This window comes from Sorex fumeus, unplaced genomic scaffold, assembly GCF_029834395.1.
Source record: "Sorex fumeus unplaced genomic scaffold, SorFum_2.1 ptg000081l, whole genome shotgun sequence".
NCBI lineage: Eukaryota > Metazoa > Chordata > Mammalia > Eulipotyphla > Soricidae > Sorex > Sorex fumeus.
In genome coordinates this window covers 5,156,957-5,176,439 of record NW_026606138.1, presented here as the reverse complement: position 1 = coordinate 5,176,439, position 19,483 = coordinate 5,156,957, and the positions used below count along the sequence as shown (strand labels likewise).

Genomic DNA, 19,483 nt, shown 5'->3' with positions numbered 1-19,483 from the left:
CTACCCTCTCAAAAATAAATTTTAAAAAGCAGTCTGAAAGAGTGCAAGGCTGCAAATATGCACAGGAGACCAGGAAGATAGCACAGGAGATAACTTGCCCTGCCTTTGGCCAGACCTGGTTGGATTATCAGCATTGCATATGGTCTCCAGGGCACTGCCAGGAGTGACCCCCGAGCATAGAGTAAGCCCTGATCTGCACCAATCCAACTCTCTAGTGGAGTAATTGGAGACTATTTGCCACTATTTGTGGCTCCAAACTCAAACCAACCAAACAAAAAATTCCTGGCACTGTATATAGTACCCCAGAACTTTCAGGGGTCACTCTTGAGCCCAGTGCTAGGCTCAAAACCACCACCTGGTTTGTCTCCATCCCTATACCACAAAATAATTAAAATATTGGGAGCTACTACAATAGTTAGAATGCTTGCATAGCATTGCTCCATCCCCCAAGCCATACACCTCTGAGCAACACCAGTGCAGCCCTGGAGGCCCCCTCAGAGTACCTCTTGGGTGACCTGCATAGTCCTAGGTATTGCAGGGTCCAGGCAGTATAATCTATTTGGGCCATCATGTTGAACACTGGCCTGGTTGGCCAAGTATTACCGGAAGTGGCCTCTGGGAACCCCAAGCAGTGCTCTAGATGCTTTCCCAATCCCCACCAAAGACCCCCATGTCCTGCTCTTTCGAAGAGCTGCCATCAGAGGCAGGTGGAAAGACCTGCCTTGGTGAGAGCACTTTCACAGGGCACAGGACAGGTCTGGAACCCTCACCTATCCCCCAGGAGATTCCTGGGTTCCACTCCCCAAGGTGACCTCACCTTCCCACAGTACCCCCCACAGCTTACACCCTGCACGCTTCCTGCACTCCTGCTCCAGGTGATGCACTGCGGAGTCCCCTGGGGCCAGTGGGAGCCATAGGTGGTATCTGCCTAGGGGGTGGAGGTGCTCCCTTCCTAAAAGGCAGTTATCCTGCTGGGGTTTGTGAGAAGGGATTGTTGAATCCTGCGTTTTTAGCTTTAACTGGCTCGGGAAGTCTCTGCGGCTGATACTTTCTAAAACTAAAACTGATTGAAGCCAGGCCTTAAAGCATGAAAGGATATTTCATTTAAACCAGAGTAAACTAGTGCTGACAGCGTATTCTTTTTTCAGGAACTTGAAATTACAGCTAGAGTATTTTGTTTGTGGTGTCTAGACTCATAGGAAACTCCCTTAGAGAAGTCAGTGTGAAAGAGGTCATGTTTTCAAGCAAGGAGTTGTGTATCAGTTTGGAAATAGGAACCTTTCAGAAAGATTGTTATAGTGAATTGTCAGCCTCTTGCTGAAACGACCATAGCTGAATGTAACAACTTCCAGATGCTTTACCCTGAGCCCAAAAGACTCCCAGGAAAGTGATTCGGAGAATGACTAGTTTGTTTGAAGGAGAGCAGTCGCCTGCCTAGCTTCACTGGTTCAATTAATTACTGTCTTCTTACAAGACACAGTTGCCGCATGGTTAGTTTAAGTGAGCCTAGTGGTTTTGTGACCAGATAAGAGTGGGTGGCAAAATGGGGGGGGGGGGGGGGGGAATAGTCAAGCAGGGCAATTGCTTGCTTTCCTTGCAATAGGCTGGCCCAGGTGCCATCCCTAGGGTCCCCCAGCACCGTCAGTAGTAAGTCCTGAGCACAGCCGGGTGGAAAGCAAAGTGAAGGGGAAAGCCATAGCCACAGTAAATGAAAAAGCAGTTTAGATTGGTGTATTATGAAAAGTTTCTGGGCCCCAAAAGTCTTAAGAGAGAATGACTTCTCTCAACTGAGAGGCTCTTTGCACACATTCATGGTCTTATTCATATTCGCTCTAGTTCTGTGGGGCTGTGAAATTTCCACAAGTCCACTGAAAGGTAAAGATGAGGCAATGGTCAACAGCCCTGGGTTCGTTGGAGGAACTCCTCACCATCCACCCACAGCCTGAGCTGGGTGAAAAACGCGGTTGATACCAGTTTGCAGGCAAGGTCAGCCGACCATGACTGGCTGACGGGGTGTGGGTGAGAAGGAGGGAATCAAAATCAAAGGTTGTGGTGGGAGGGGAGGGTTAATTATCTCAAGTTATGGAGCGGGGCCCTTTGAGATCTTCGCTGGTATGAAACTTTCAACTACTTTCCTGTTCACGGCTTCTAAAACTTTAAAACCCTCTCGTGGGGAGTAAAATAGGAGATATTTGATATCTTGAAAGTCCTTGCTAGTCTGAACGTGTGTTATCTAACTTAATCTAAAATATAGTAGCCCCCTTTTTGCCCCTTAAATCTGGGAATAGATTCTAGGTACTGCCTTGTTTTCCTAAGCAGGAATGAGTTTGGCAGCAAGGGAAAAATTGTCCTCCCAGTATCATTAAATTCTTAAGACCATCAGAACCTGTGCCCTTCTCTCCACAGGGTGTCAGTAAATTTATTGTTAGTAAATTCTTGGCACTTAGAGGTTTAAACGCTCTCCCTTTCCTTCTTCACCCATATCCATTAACTTTTTTTTTCTGATACCTGGGAAGTGTATAGGGGTTAAGGCACTTGGCTTGTTTGCCATTTGATCCCTGGTAACTTATATAGTCCTAAGCACAGAGCTAGAAGCCCAGAAGGCAGCTGGATGTTATTGGAAACCCCCTAATTTTTTCTGAGCCACACCCAGCTGTGATTCGGAGACAGAGTGGCCCCAGTGACCTAACTTGGGGCTCTCATGTGCAAACATGCACTCTAGCCCTTTTGAGCCATCACTCGGCCCCACCCAGATGTGTTTATAGTGAAGGAAACATGTCTCAAGACTAAATTCTTCTTAGGGTCAAAACACAGCCTCTGACCACGGCTTTTCAAATACAGCTATTTATTCAGCATTTTCTTCACAAGTCAGAGCTGTAGTTTGCTGGTTTCAGCTGGTTTTAAAGGGGTGAAGGAGAATTAAAAATAGAATTCTTGAGGGGGGGAGGGATACTGGGGTTATTGGTGGTGGAGAATGGGCACTGGTGGAGGGATGGGTACTTGATTATTCACGATCACGACCATCCTGTTATTCATTGACTGCCTCGAGCAGGCCCCAGTAACATCTCCTTCGTCCTAGCCCTGAGATTGTTTTAAAAAGTGCCATATTCAAGGCTCTTTCAGAGTTAGGAGAATGAGACCCATCATTGTTACTGGTATTTGGCATATTGGGTACGCCATGGGGAGTTTGCCAGACTCTGCCGTGTGGGCAGGTTACATTCAGTAGACTGCCAGTTTATCCAAAGTAGAAATGAGATAATAGTATGTCATAGTAAGATGTTGCGCGGCCGCAAATGCGGCTGCGCGCTTCCGGGAGCTGGACCCGCATGCCTTTTTTCCTCTGCCGGTACCTTCATGTGTGTGGAGAGTGGTCTCAGCATGGTGGTGGCTGGTTCTGGAGATCTTCAGCTGTCGGAGCCCTGGTCGGGGCGGGGAGGGAAACTCAACCCACTCCCTCCATTGGGCCCCGGCGAGGACAGCCAGGCGCAGGGGCAGGAGACTCTGCACTGTTCTCTTCCAGGAGCTGGGTTTTATAGTCTCTGGGTCTTGGTTGTTGATGGAATTACATGGCGCCAGAGGGCCAGTTGGTGGGTGTGACCCCTGCCTACTGGAATTTGGAGGATCTGGGTGGAGGATGCCCAGCCTTGATCCGAGCAGGCTTGGAGATCTCAGCCCCGAGACCCGCATGCCTTTGTTCCTCTGCCGGTACCTTCATGCATGTGGAGAGCGGTCTCAGTATGGTGGTGTCTGGTTCGAGTGAACCAGCCACTCAATCATTGTATAACTGAAACCCAAGCACAGAAATTTGTAAGCCTTTAACTGTACCTCATGATGTTTCACTAATAAAAATTTTTTAATAAATTTTAAAAAGAAACTTAAAAAAATAGAATTCTTAAATTATTAAAGTCTAAAAAAAAAAGAAGTAAAGAGGAACCTGATGTTCTCAATGGTTACAGTCCCAGAGTAAGTCAGAGCTGGAGGGAGGTTCTGCCTGAGTTTAGGGGGTCAGCAGGCCTGTTATTCCACATCTTATGAGAATAGTTTGCACCCTAAAATGCTAGGAATCTGACCTTAAATATCTAATGTGGTCACAAAATTTGGTTCTGAACTCTGGTATTGCCTAGCAGTTTATTATCTTTCATTTCCAAATGCATTTTTTTCTGACGTCATCTTCAATTAGTGCTTTCACTTGTGAACTAGTCCCAGGCAAGAGTGGCTTACAAAAAAAGAAGCAGGTTAGTCACTTAGGTGTGAATCATTTACAAATGACTCTCTAATGTTTTTTAACTTTTTTCAAAATTTTCATATTTTGGCTTTTTTTCCTTCATTTCATCCCCTGGTGTGAATGCATCTCTGTCCACGTTGACCAGGCTGGTGTCCAAATTGGCAACACCTGCTGGGAGCTCTACTACCTGGAACACGGCATCCAGCCTGATGCAGATGCTCAGTGACCAGACCATTAAGGCTGAAGATGACTCCTTCAGCACTTTCTTCAGTGAAACAGGCACCGGCAAGCATGTGCCCAGGACAATATTTGTAGACCTGGAGCCCACAATCATTGATGAGTGACCTCAGACAGCAGAGTGTGAGGTGGAAGCTGGTGAACGGAAGTGCCCTGGGGGGGCTCCATGGGCTTTGGGGGCCGAGCAGTCTGGTGTGGGTTATTGCTGATGGGGTGCTTGTTTTTTACTCAGGTAAGATTCACACTGGAACCTCTCGCCAGCTCTTCCACCTTGAGCAGTTCCTCACAGGCAAGAAAGACGCTGCTAGTATTTATGCCCCTGGACACTACAACCTTGGGGGAGAGATCATGGACCATGTCATGGACCAGGTTCAGATGAGAATGAGTAAACACAGTCCTTCTTTTAAATGTGGGGAGAGCGCTTTAAGCTTTATGTTTGAGGTAGCTGATGATATGCAGGAGACATTCACTGTATCACTGTATCACTGTCCTCCCATTGTTCATCCATTTGCTCGAATGGGCCCAGTAATGTCTCCATTGTGAGACTTCTTGTTACTGTGTTTGGCATATCGAACACGTCACGGGTAGCTTGCCAGCTTTGCCATGAGGGCGATACTCTCAGTAGCTTGACAGGCTCTCTGAGAGGGGCAGAGGAATTGAACCTGGGTCAGTCGGGTCGACCGCGTGCAAGGCAAACACCCTACTGCTGTGCTATCACTCTACCCCGGCAGGAGACGTTGTAGGATTTAAATCCGGGCCTGGTCCTTGGAGTCTCCCCAACCTTGTTTTAAGAGAACAAGTTATAGGAATCATTGTGTTCACAATGAATGATCCTCAGAATACTCCCCAAATAACCAGGTATTTGGGGGCAGGACCAGTGCTCTTCTTCGCTTTTCTTACAAGGCGGTTTCAACAGAAGTGCTCATTCTGGGTGAGCAACTTATCTGGAGGCTAGGTAAGAACCAGGGAGCCTCAACTATCTAACATCAGGCTGGGAGCATCTTTGCTCATATTCAGCTTCCCTGCTTCAAGCCCAGGCATTCCTTTTTAGGTCATCTTGGTCCCATGAGCAGGTGCTGACTTGACACAACTAATTGATCATAGTGCCAATTGCTGCCTTCGCAGAGAAAATTCCAACAGCAATAACTAAAGAACAGAAAGGGCCCACAACACCAAAGTGGGCAGGTGAAGACACTTAACATGCAAGTGTCAGTTATTGACCCTTTGACAGTCTTGACATAACCACAGAAAAAGGCAGGATACTTGCTCTTCACGTTTCCACTAGAGTTCAGGGCAGTGTAGACTGCACTCTCCTGGAACACAGGAACACACACCCCTCCCTCCCGCCAAGTTTCCAAATAAACGGTTTTTGCATGCCAGCCTCATAACATGGAATATCAGTTGAAAAATACCCAATTGTAGGCTAATTAAACTTTCTACTACTAATGACTGCCCATTCCATCCCCCTCTTAAATCCTTAAATTTGGGTTTTGGGTCACACCCAGTAGTGCTCACGAATCACTCCTTGAAGCTTGGGAGACCATATGTGGGTGCCGGGAATCAGACCTGGGTCAGCTGCAGACAGGGTTACCATGAGTTAGATACAATTACTATGAGTCAGGCTCTATTGCTCTGGCCCTTAGAGACCCCTTTTTGCCATGCTGGTGAGCACTACGTTAACTCATTCATGATAGGGTTGAATATGAATTAACTTTTGGTTGTTTTGCATTCAGAAATTTACTGATGTTTTTTCCCCCTCATTTTATTTTGGGGGGGCATACCTGGCTTCTGACTCTGTATCCAAGGATCACTCCTGGCAGGAATTTAGGAACCTGGGTGCCAGGGATAAACCCGAATAGGGGACAGAACTTGAGACACCTTGTGCAAGACAAACACCCTACCTGCTATGCTATCTCCTGTGAAAGGCAAGCATCCTACCTGTTATACTATCTCTCTAGCCCCTCTTGCCAGTTTTTTTGTGTATGTGACACTGACATTTAGTTACTACAACTGGAGAATGATAGTTTTGACACTTTTTTGTTTCAGGGGCCACATCTGGAGGAGCTCAGGCCTTACTTCTGGCGGACTTAGGGGCTCCTGTAGGGTGGCAAGGATCAAACCCAGGCTGATCACATGCAAGGCAAGTTCCCTGCTTGCTGTACATACTATCTCTGGCCCCTGGCATGATTTTACCCATGGGAGGCCTGCACATGACCTTGAGTAACCACATTGATTGTACACTAAACATTGAGCCAGTAGCAACTCCTAATCTCCCTCTCACAAAAAAAAAAATCCAGATTTCACTGGATTATTTAAATTAACAGCCTTACAATCAGATGACTCTGTGCTCCTTAAGTATGTGAGCTAATATTTACTGAAAAATCAAGAATGAAGGCCTGGGTAGAATAGTAAGAGAGGAAAATCATTATGCAGTCACAGCTGATCTATTTTAAAAAGAATAGCCTTCATTCATGACTTCATACTTTTCCAGATGTTTATTAGTCTTACAGTGGGCCAGAGAGATAGTACTGGGTAAGGCACTTGCTTATATACCCTGCATGAACCCAACCCAGGTTTGATCCCTGGCACTACATTTGGTCCCCCAGTCCCCAGCAGGAGTCATCCCCGAGTGCAGAACCAGGAGTGAGCCCTGAGTAATGCTGGGTTTGCCCCCACCCCCAAAAAAACGTCTTTACAGATTGATAGTTGGTTTGATAGTTTCTATGTATTCAGAACAAATTTTCAGTTATTTAGAAGTCAGGACCTAGGTTTAGAGACAAATAATTCTAGTAAGGGCCCACTGAGTTACTGTAACTGCAAGAACTATTACATGTCCTTGGTGTTAGGTTCACATGAGGCTTATGTTTTGGTGCTTAGACCACTGAGCTATCTCTCTGGCCCCCATTAGATTGTGGTTCATTCAACAGAAGGGGTTAGAACAGAACAGTCACAAACATGAGTACCTTTTGAGAAGTAATGGTTGTTAACAGAATTCCTGTCTGAAAAGTGAAAATCTGGGCCAGAGTGATAATACAGCAGGTAAGGCATTTGCCTTGCACACAGCCAACCCAGGTTTGATCCCTGGCATCACATATGGTCCCCCAAGAACTGCCAGGAATAATTTCTGAATTATTAGTAATTAATAATTTCTGGCAGAGCCAGAAGTAACCCCTGAGCATTGCTGGGTGTGACCCAAAAAGCAACAACAAAAGAGTGACTCTTCATGGAGCAGCAGTTTTAGGCTAGACTAGCCCAATTAAGTATTGGGTTGTGATGGGGGACAGGAAATATGCAGTCTCAGAATTGGTAGCAGATTGCTTTTCCAGAATAAACAGGCTTTTCTGGTAACTAGGCTGACTTGCCCCAAGTAGTGTTGCGAGTGTTCTAGAGTTTTGGAGCTGAGAACTGAATCCCAAGCCTTGTACAGGAGCTGGAGCAATAGCACAGCGGGTAGGGTGTTTGCCTTGCATGCAGCCAACATGGCCGACACGGGTTCGATTCCCAGCACCCCATATGGTCCCCCGAGCACCGCCAGGAGTAATTCCTGAGTGCATGAGCCAGGAGTAACCCCTGAGCATCGCCAGGTGTGATCAAAAAAAAAAAAAAAACTTGGATCAGTGAGGTGGATTCAGTGAATTCATTGTAGCTTTCACTGAGACTAAAGTTAATACTCTTTTGCAGGCTGACCAGCGCACAGGGCTTCAGGGTTTCTTGATATTCAACAGCTTTGGTGGGGGAACCAGTTCAGGATTCACCTCCCTGCAGATGAAACGTTTCTCTGTCAATTATGGCAAGAAGACCAAGCTCTAGTTCGCTGTTTACCCAGCCCCCCAGATTTCCACCACTGTGGTTGAATCCTACAACTCCATCCTTACCACCCATGCCACCCTGGAGCATGCAGATTGTCTTCATGGTGGACAATGAGGCCATCTAAAACATCTGTTATCAAAACCTTGATACTGAATACCCAAAATACCCCGACCTGAACAGTTTGATGGGTCAAATTGTGTCCTATCACTGCTTCCCTCCGATCTGATAGGGCCCTAAATGTCAATCTGACAGAATTCCGGACCGACCTGGTGCCCTTCTCCTGAATCCACTTCCCTCTGGCCGCATGTGCCCCCGTCATGTCTGCCGAGAGGCCTACCATGAACAGCTTTCTGTCGCAGAGATCACCAGTGCATGCTTGGAGCCAGCCAACCAGATGGTGAAGTGCAACCCTCACCATGGCAAACACGTGGCTTGCTGCCTGTTGTACCATGGTGATGTGGTTCCCAAAGACGTCATTGCTGCCATTGCCACCCTCAAGACCAAGAGCAGCTTCCAGTTTGTGTCTTGGTGTCCCACTGGCTTCAAAGTGGGTATTAATTGCCAGCCTCTCACTGTGGTTCCTGGGGAGGACTGGCCAAAGTCCAGCAGGCTGTGTGCCGAGACTGGCAGCTCACAATACCTCATCCCTGAGAGTCACGCTCTGAATCAGCATTTCCCAAGCAGAGTGCCTGCAAATGGGGTTCAGGGGCCCCAGGTAGAGACCCCCAGCCTTGGGAATAGTCCATTGAAACCTGGAGAGCCTGAACCCCTGGGGTCACTTACCCCTAGCCAGGAGTGTCCCTCCTCACCCCCGAGTGTCTGCACAAGGCAGATGAGTCAGGGGTGCCAAGAAGAGGACAGGGGTGAAATCTTTAAGCAGCCTGCAAGAGGCATTGGGGTGAAAGAAAGTGAGAAAGATTTTAACTGAGGAAAATGATTCTGGTAAGACAGAGTCTGGGGAATATGAAAAGCAAAAATGCCCGTGGTTGTGTAGGGCTCTGTCCGAGCTCTGAGGATTTCCCCCTTCAGTGCTGGTGAGTATAGAGCAGAGAGCCCACAGCAAGAACAAATCTACCCCAAGCTCTCAGGCACTCTGTGACTGACAATCATGCGATCTGCCCTGAGCATAAATGAAAAGCTGGGACTCAGAAGTGCAGCCTCAGGGCTGGAGCGATAGCACAGCAGGTAGGGTGTTTGCCTTGCACATGGCCAACCAAGTTCGATTCCCAGAATCCCATATGGTCCTCTGAACACTGCCAGGAGTAATTCCTGAGTGAATGAGCCAGGAATAACCCCTGTGCATCGCCAGGCATGACCCTCTCCCCGCCCCCCCAAAAAAAAACACTGCAGCCGCTGCAGCTGAGACCTGCGAGCAGTAGAGACACCCGAGAGGTGGCTGGGTCCCAGGTGACCCCTGCACACAGAGCTTAGCCCCCCACCCCTCACTTTACCTGACCCAAGGGACAGTCACCTTCAGCCCCAGGGAGGTTCTAGCTGCTGAGAGGGCTCAGTGGAGAATGAAGGAGAGAAGCACATGGCTTATGTGCGGCCTGTGGGCTGGGCATTTCAGCCAAGTCGGCAGCAGCCGCCAGCATAAATCTCTCCAGCCACCCACTGTGAGGCTAAAGGTGGCGAGGGAGTTTAGCTGTCATGAGAAAAGCACAGGAACAACTGAAGAAAAGGCAAAAGCCAGAGAAGGAGCCCACCTGACTGAGGATGGGGTTTGATGCCCAGAGTCGCATGGTCCCCTAAGCACCCCCCGGGAGCGACCTCCTACATACAAAACCAAGTGTGAGGCCCAAGCAAACAAAGAGGAAGAAATGAAAGGGAAAAGGGAGCTTTACAGGCAGGGATGGAGGTCCACCAGTACGTGCTGGAGAACAGCGTTGTTTTTTGTTTAGTTTGGGGCCCACATCCATCCATGCTAGGGCTCCTTCCTAGTTGTTCACATGCAATGCTTGAATGCAATCAGCATCTCCCAGCCTGCTGAGTTCTCTCCAGCCTTAGAGAACAACTTTGAAGAGGGAACCAGGTCTGATTTTAAGCCCCACAGAGAGTAATGTAACAGCTTCTATCTGTTCCAGTAGTTTTTCAGCACGCTTACAAATTTTTCAGAAAGGTGAGCAGAAGCAGCTGAGGGGCATGCAGTGAACATTAAGCAAAAGCATAAGAAATGGTGGGGAAACATGCAATGCTTGAACTCACTTAGCTATCTCCCAGTCTGCTGAGCTCTCTCCAGCCTGGCGCACATCTGAAGCATCACAACGGGGGCCATCACACCTGGAGTCATCATTCCTGGGGCCATCACACCTAGGGCCACTACACCTGGAGCATCACACCTGGAGCATACACCTGGAACATCACACCTGAGGCAGTGACACTTGGAGCATTACACTTGGGGTCACTACTCCTGGGGACATCACACCTGGTGCCATCATGCTTGGACCCATTACACCTAGAGCATCACACCTGGGGTCATCACTCCTAGGGCCATCATGCCTGGGGCCATCACACTGCCTCCCACTGCGTGAGAGAGGTGTCCCCGGCCAGCCACAGCCACCAGGCAGGTGACTTGAGTAGCTCAGCACCAGCACGTCTGGGAGACCCGACATGCACAGGAGGGAAAGGAATGGAGTGAGGGAAACTGTGCCATAAGAAGGGTCCACGGGTGGGGGAGAAAGTCCCCATTCCAGCATGTCACTCATCCCTCTGGGCTGCTACTTCTGCCTGACAACCTGCTTGAAGAGATTCTTTCCCACCCAATGCTCCCCTTGAGTCTATAGCCAGAGAGAACCATCTATGAGAGGGTCTTCCTGACTGAAAAAAAAAGCTTTAAAACTCTGTCTTATTGCCCAAAAACCTTCATTTTCTCCTTTAAAATAAAAGCCGGGTTGGAGCCAGAGTGATTAGAAGAGTTGGAAGGGCATTTGCATTTCACACAACCAACCCAGGTTCCATCCCCGGCATCCCATCTGGTCCCCTGAGCACCACCAGGAGAAATTCCTGAGTGCAGAGGCAGGAGTAATCCCTGAGCATCGCCAGAACCCAAAATGAAAAGTAAATAAATACATGAATAAAAGAAGGGTTCCTGGGATGTGACTCAGCACCAGAGCATGTGTTTTGTATGTCCAGTTGACCAAACCATCAAAAAGAAATTATAAACCGAAACATTTTTTTACCAGGGCCACATCTGGTTTTATTCAGGTCTTACTCTTGCTCCTGTGCTCAGGGACCATTCCTGGCAAGCTTGGGGGACCATATGAGGTGCTGGAAATCAAACCTGAACTGGCTATGTGGAAGCAAGTGTCCTAACCATTGTACTATCATACTGGCCCCTAAAATTTAAAATATTTATCTTATTGTATTTTTATTTGGGAGTGGGAAGTGAGCCACACCCAGCATTAACAAGGTTGATTCCTAGCTCCTGGGCCGTCACTCCTGGGGCCATCGCACTTGGTACCGTCATGCCTGGGGGATCATACTGCTTCCCAATTCTTGAGAGAGGTGCCACCGGCAGAGATCACTCTTGGGAATCACAAGGTGCTGGGAATTGAACCCTGGTTTGTGCATGTAAGGCAAGTGCCCTACCCACGTTGCTATCTCTCAAAATTTTTATGATAAAAAAAAATCAGAATATATAGCAAGATTTTTTTCTACACTCACAGATTCATTTCATTCAATGTGGGGGAGAGGTTAATAAACTCATTCTCACCACTTTCACCCTTTCTCTTAGCAAACACTGTTCTTATGGACTGTCTTATTTGACTCAGAGGAGCTGTCTCACATCTAACTAGCACTGAAATGTCCTTGGCAAAGGAGTCAGGCCCAACTGCACTGTTCAAGCAATTAATTCAGTGTTTAAGTTTCATTCATTCTTTTTTTATTTCTCCAGATAACTTATTTGGTGCAAGTCAGTTGTGCTGGTGCTACTACCAGAAATATATTTAGGATTTTTTTTTTATCCCCATACGATTGAATGTTCTGCGCTGTTCTCTTCCAGAACATTCAATCAAGAAGAGAACAGCACAGAGTCTCCTGCCCCCGTGCCTGGCTGTCCTCAACAGAGCCCCTTGGAGGGGGCGGGTTGAATTTTCCTCCCCTTCAACCGAGCCCCAGCAGCCAGCAGCTATGGAAAGTATCCTGCCCACACGGCAGAGTCTGGCAAACTTCCCATGTCATACTCAATATGCCAAATAACAGTAACAATGATAGGTCTCATTCTCCTAGCCCTAAAAGAGCATTGAATATGGCTCTTTTAAAATCTCAGGGCTGGGGCTGGAGCAATAGCACAGCAGGTAGGGCATTTGCCTTGCATGCAGCCGACCTAGGTTCGATTCCCAGCATCCTATATGGTCCCACGAGCACTGCCAGGAGTAATTCCTGAGTGCATGAACCAGGAGTAACTCCTGTGCATCGCCAGGTGTGACCCAAAAAGCAAAAAAATAAATAAATAAAATAAAATATCAGGGCTACGAAGAAGAAGGAAACGTTACTGGTGACTGCTCGCAATCTGTGAACAACAGGATGATCATGATCGTGACGATTGAATATAGAGATAAATCATATCTCTGATTTAAGGTTGTATGTACTTTTACGTACCTACTCCAAGACCAGCTCGTGTGTTACCTGACAGCATGAGTGGTTGCCATTTTGTTTCTAGCACCTTCTCCCACACCAGGAACTACTCTAAGTATAAGCAATCAGCAGAGTACAGCAGCCAGCCAGGTCAGATGCAGCAGTTGGAGCTTTATGGGAATGAGAAGTGACTTCACATCTGCTGGTGGGAGTCTTAGATGTATGTTCTTACAGATACTTCCTTGTTCTTAAAAAGGAACACAAACAAGAACTGAGTGCTAGAAAAAGATAAAGTGATACAAAAGATAAACCTTCAGTAGCAGTATTGCAAACCACAGTGCCTAAGAGCAAAGAGAGAGAGACAGACAGACAGGCAGACAGACAGACAGAGACAGAGAAAGAGTCTGTGGAGGCAGATTGGGTGGGGATTGGGAGGGAAACTGGGGATAGTGGTGGTGATCGCCCCACCCTGCCCTGCCTTCTGATACCTCATGATTATGGTGCTCATAATTTAAAATTAAATAGGTAGAGGCTCCCTGTTTGATTTTTAGTTAACATCTTGAAGACTCATCAATATGTATATGTATATTTTCCTGAGAAAGATTTGAGGCAGAATGTGACTGAGTATCTGTCTCATTCTGAGGAGACTGAATTTGAGGTCCCAGGTGTTCACAGCCAAACATAGCTTCCTGGACCCAGGCAGGTCCTCAGAGGTCTCTGAACAATGTGAACACTGATGTCCAGACCTGACTTGCTCCATCCTTCTTCCATGTCTCCACAAATTCTGGCACCGCCTGCATGTTTCATCCATGTTAGTACAAACTAGTCCAGAGAGGCCAGAGAAGAGAAATAGTATCAGAGGCAAATCAGCTTGGTTCAGTCCCTGGTACTGAGTATGACCCCCTGAGCACAGAATCAGGAATCACCCCTGGGCATAAATGACTGTAGCCCCTCAAACAAGTAAACAAACAGAATCTTATGAGAAGGAACAATCCTGAGCACAGAGCCAGGAGTAGCCCCTAAGCTCTGCCTTAGTATGGCCCAGAAACAAGCATATACACACAAAAAAGAAGCAAACAAAAAATTTAGAAACTTCCCCCCAAACTTTAAACCAGGGGTTCCAGTCATTGGAAAGGGAGGAACTTGATCAGTGAAGGTAATTCGCAGAATTTTTCAGCTTATTACACCACTGGTAGTGCTTCCTGCACTGGAGATGAAGGAAACAGCTGTGTCCTTGTCTGTGATAAAGAACAGAGCAGATTTCCATGTAACATAAAGGTGGTAAATGTGTCTGACCTTCCACTTGAAACGTTTTAAATTATTTTATTTCCAGCTAAGACCTTGCTAGTAGCTAATACTGACTCTGGGAGAGGTCCTTGATTCTCAACACTCGGGAAAGTAATAACCCCATGGAAGTAACCTCAATACACTGCAGTTGCTTGGCAATATTTATGCTTACTCTCTGCCATCAGAAGGACAAAAACAAGGAATCAGACAAATAAAACCTAGAGGCAACAATTCTCACACAGCTGTTTCCTTCCAGAGACACCTTCACTTGATAACTTCGGAAGCATTTACACTGTGGTTCTCCTAGGGTGTTGAGCAAATGCTCCCTAACTTGCAATCTGATCTAAGATGGACAGAAGATGGTGAGGTGGTTACCCAGAGCCCAAGCTCTCCCCCATAGCTGCCCCCAGGTCCTTCTGCTTGCAAGATCCAGGCTCCTTCCTGAAAGGCCTGGTAGTGTCTCACTCCTTCCCTGGGTCTGTTCTGGGATAGAGTGCACGTGGAGCATTGATCCTGCAGGGCACTATGTGAAGGCCGCTGCTGTAGATACTGCATAAGATTGTGATGTTTACCAAGAACCTGGGCTTGCAGTGACACTTCAGATCAGCCTCCCTGAAGACACACAATGCCACAGAGTTAACAGTCACACGAAGAGCTAAAACCACCCTGATGGTGAATCAAGGAGAACAGGCTCCATATGAATATTCATAAAAATAGTTTAAGCAAAAGAATAAAGAGAGAACGATAGGTGCCAGGACATAGTGAAATAATTTCCGTCAGCTGACTCATCGGTCCAATGTACATGGATCCAATCCTCACAACCACCCAGGAAGTAAATACTATTACGCACAGAAGGGAAACTGAGAGCAATGTGTTCAGGGCCTGACAAGCATAAAAGAGTAGCAACAGAACTTGAACACAGCAATAACCTGCCTTCCTTCCTCTCTCCCTCACTTTGCCCCCAAGTTGGGTCAACCAAGACCCCTATCTTTTGCATTCTCACTGGGACCCCAGGTGAGCCACAGAACACAGCGGCAGAAGGTATCCCAAGTCTCCCAATGACCGTGGGAATCTGCTCTTTCTTTGAAACCAGGTTCTCGGTCCAGTGATTCTGCCAGATAACCCCAGAGGCAGCCAGCGTGCATCTCACACCTGCAAATGTGCCCGCCACCCAACAACCAGGTTGGGCTCAATTACACCAAGGTAATCCTGAGGCAAGCGTTTCCCAGTTGAACAAATCCCAGAGGATGGTTTTGAAACTATCCTCAGGGCGCCCTCAGGAGGAGAAGGCGGGAACTGGCGAGAGCCATGAGAATCAGCGGCCGGCACTCAATGCCTCTTTTGCAGACCACAACACCCAAAAGGAGAGAGAGAACAAAGGGGAATGCCCTGCCACAGAGGCAGGGTGGGAGGGGGGGTGGGGGGAAATGGGCACTGGTGGAGGGATGGGTATTTGATCATTGTATGACCGAAACTCAGGCACAAGGATTTGTAAATCTACAACTGTACCTCATGGTGCTTCACTAATAAAAAAAAAAAAAAAGAATCAGCGGCCGGACTGCGGGCTCCCCGCTCCTAACGGAGCCACGGGGCTTCTGCTTTTTTTCAAGTTTCTTTGAATCTTTTTTTTTTATTTTATTAAGCAGAAGTGAAAGCAGCCTTTAAGGAAGTTCAAGGGATGGGGGACCCCGGGGGAACCTCATCGATATCCGACACCTGTGGCTTAACCAGGAAGGGCCACAGTTTCTCCAAGTGCGGCTTGCCAGCAGGCACGCAGACTCAGGACAGCAGAGCTGAGGCTGCAGAGACAGGATAACCAACCGGGAGGGCACTTGCTTCATGCACAGCCAGGCCGGGTCCATCTCTGGCACCTCGTATTGCCCCCTGAGCAGCGCCAGGTCCTCCAAATGAAAATTAAGTTAAAAAGAAAGCTCAATGGACTGGGTACACGCTTTGCATGCAAAAGTTCCAAGTTGGATCCCTGGCACTACATGGTCCCCAAATACCATCAGGAGTGATCCTGAGCACAGAGCCAGGGCTGCCCCTGAGCACTGCTAGGTGTGGCTCAGAAACAAAATGTGGAATTGGATCAGAGTTAGATCAAGTGTTAGAGCACAGAGCCAGTGCGTTTGAGATCCTGAGTCCAATTCCCAGGAATGCATGGTTCCCGGGTGACCTAAAGGGGTGACTTTGGAAACCCCTGGGGCCAGCACAGCACTGCCCGGCTTAGGGTCATCCCCCACATCTTAATCACGTTTAGGAGGGCCCCTATAATAAACGCAATGTCTCAGGATTCTCACCAGACTACAGTAGAAATGACCTTTCAGTGATTTCTTCAGATTTCTTCCGCACATTCAATACTAAGAAGTCTCATACCAGAAGAACATTCTCAAACATTTCAGCCTTGAATGAAAACCAGGGAATTTAAAATGCAAGCACCACCTTGCCCTTTAAACTAGAGAGACCCTTTTTTTAAAAAATATTTATTTATTTCATAAGTTTTTTCACAATATTTAATTACAATTAACATTCAAACACCAACCCAAATGTAATCCCACCATTACACCTTCCCACCGCCAAATTCGGGATGTTTCCATCCCAAGCCCCAAGCCCTGTCCCAAAGCACAAACAGAAGAATATATTTTTGTATTGTTTGTTATGAAGAGCTGCTGAACATGCTTACAAAAGAGTGTTCCTATAGAAAACAGTGTGAAGATTGTTCTGTTTTGGCAGGAGCCATTAAGACATTCTATAGGATATCACTAACATGTTGTTAAAATTTGGGTAACCTAAGCGTTCTTTACCTTGTGTCTCTGTCATCAGCGGGATGAGCTTGACATTAAGCCTCCAGGTTACCAAAGTGGTTCCAAGCCCAGAAACAGGCCCATCTGCATCAAGCAAAGACAATCTCAATTCTCATTTCACTTACATATCCTTTATCAACCTTCCTTGAGGAAATCAAGCACGTTATAAAATTTGTTAAGCATTTCTTTATTCCTTTTCATTAGTAGGGAAATGCATCCAAGATGGATAAAGTGGTACTTAATAGATACTCAGAGTTTGGGATCCCCACCCACAAATGAAAGACAGACTGAGACATTGAACAGACTCATCCTCAGATGAAATCCAAACCTTTCATAAAAATGAGCAATTTCCTTGACTGAAATTCATGTCTGCCTCTTATCAAGCTTGGTACTTAATGACACCATGCTGCTGGAGAAAGGATCAGGTCATTTCTTCACTGGTTCCTACTGGTCCCATTTGTCAGCACAAAGCTCCTCCACACCTGACAAGCCCTGCACCTCTCCCTCTGCAGCTGGGTGTCACTCATCAGCAAGCCGACAAGTGCCTGCCCAACCTCGTTAATAAAACTCAGAATTCCTTAAATCGTCCTCTGCTTCTGTGGAAGCTGTTCCCCAAATTCATTTTGTATTCTAGATAGACTTGTAGGGACCGTTTCTCATGCAAAGGGCCAAAATGAATCACTTGCTCTGGAGAGAGCTGGTACCCTCACCCTCAAATAGCACAACAATCCTCAGAGAAATGAGAATCTTCAGGGTCCGAGAGCTTGGCACATGGGTTCAAGTGCTTTGCATGCACCTGAGCCAGGTCCGATCCCTGGCATCACCTATGGTCCCCTGGGTACTCAGGAGTGACTACTAAGCACAGAGCCAGGAGTAGCCCCTGAGTACTTTGGGGTGTGACTCAACTTCCCTTACCTGCCAAAAAAGGGGAAAAAAGTGAGAATCTTCATGACATTCTCTCTGGTGGCAAAAGCCATTATGCTTTATTTTTTGTGCCCTGCCACCTGTGGTGTCAGGAGGAAGAGCAAACCTGAGTTGAAAGCTCTGTTCCTTCAACAAGTTCCTTACTCAAGAGCAGCTGGACGATGTCATTTCAACAGCCCTCATCATTCTTGGCGCTCAACTGGAGAGAGGGTATACGTGTGTGACGTGTGTGTGTATGTGTGTGTGTGCATGTGTGCGTGGGTATGCGCGCAAGCAAACAACTAAATTCTGCCAGATGTTTTCTGAAAATGCAGCTAGTGAGGCCTAGAAATGTATGTTGGGAAAACACACTAAAGGTGATTCTCATAAATTCCTCACCTTAGTTGGCATCCACCTTTATGTAATACAGACAGTGACTAAAGATCCTACATCAAATTCTGACATGCAAGGGGATTTACTCCTGAGTAAAAACTTGAATATGTTACACCATTTTCTAAAAATAAAATGCCATCAGGCAGCCATCACAGAGAAATTATGTCTCCTTGATCTGAACAAAGAACTTTGACTGAGTAAAAGCAATAGTTCATCAGACAAATCATAATTTGAGAAATTATCCAGATAAAACCAATAATTATATGAAAGATAAAATGACTGTTTCCTTTCTCATCCTATCTTGAGAATCAGTCATCAATATTATAATCAAGCTTCTGCTCATCATCATTTCTTGCATTTACCACTTCATTTGATCTGGAAGGCAAGAAGTATTGCTAATTCAGAGAATTGAATATTTCCTTTCTTCGGGAAGGCAGACTGTGGATGGCTGTGGCCAGACCCAGCTGTGTCCAGGGTTTACTCCTGGCTCTGGGCTTGGGAATCACTCCTGCCAGTTCTCAGGGGACCAAAGGTGGCGCCAAGGATGAGCTTGCCTGCATGCAGGTAAAACACTTTACCTCCTGTTCTATCTCTCTGATCTGAGTATTTTCTTTTCTTTTTTTTTTCAGGTTTCATATCTAAACAAAATTATTATACCGTACATCATATATACAAATAATTTGAAGCATACCACATTTAGGAATTTTCCAACACCCATCCAAGAAGACAAATTCTTATTTTTATGAGTTTTAAGATTTTTCTTTTCTAAAGACATTTAAACCAGGAGAATAAATATTCACTAGCAAAATGCACATTATCAGCTAGAATCAGCAGCTATGTGAACAAGATTTTATACACACTTTTTTGCTGATCTGAGTATTTTCTATACTCATTTATGTAGGATTATATTTTTCACCAGTTACAATGTCATACTCTGCTCACATCCTTTCAACATTCTTGTTTGTTTGGTTTTAATTGAATCGCCGTGGGCTACAGTTACAAAGCTTTCATGTTTGTATGAAAGCTTTGTAACTCCCTGCCTCTATGGCAGACAAACTCCCTCTACTTTTGGTTTGCAATATAAATACTGAGAGGCATCATGTTGGTCTTTTATCTACTTTCAGCACACATCTCCCATCCTGAGAGAACCTTCCAACCATCATTGACTTAGTGGTCCCTTCTCTATGCCAGGCTGCCTTCTCCCTCTGCTCATAAGTCAGGCTTACAACTGTGGAACAATCTTCCTGGC

General features: G+C 46.5%; 1 pseudogene; it reads left to right on the top strand.

Annotated features, from left to right (window-relative positions):
- The first annotated feature begins 4,340 nt into the window (after positions 1-4,340).
- LOC130038883 (tubulin alpha-1A chain-like) lies at positions 4,341-12,062 on the top strand (annotated as a pseudogene).
- The last annotated feature ends 7,421 nt before the right edge of the window (positions 12,063-19,483 follow it).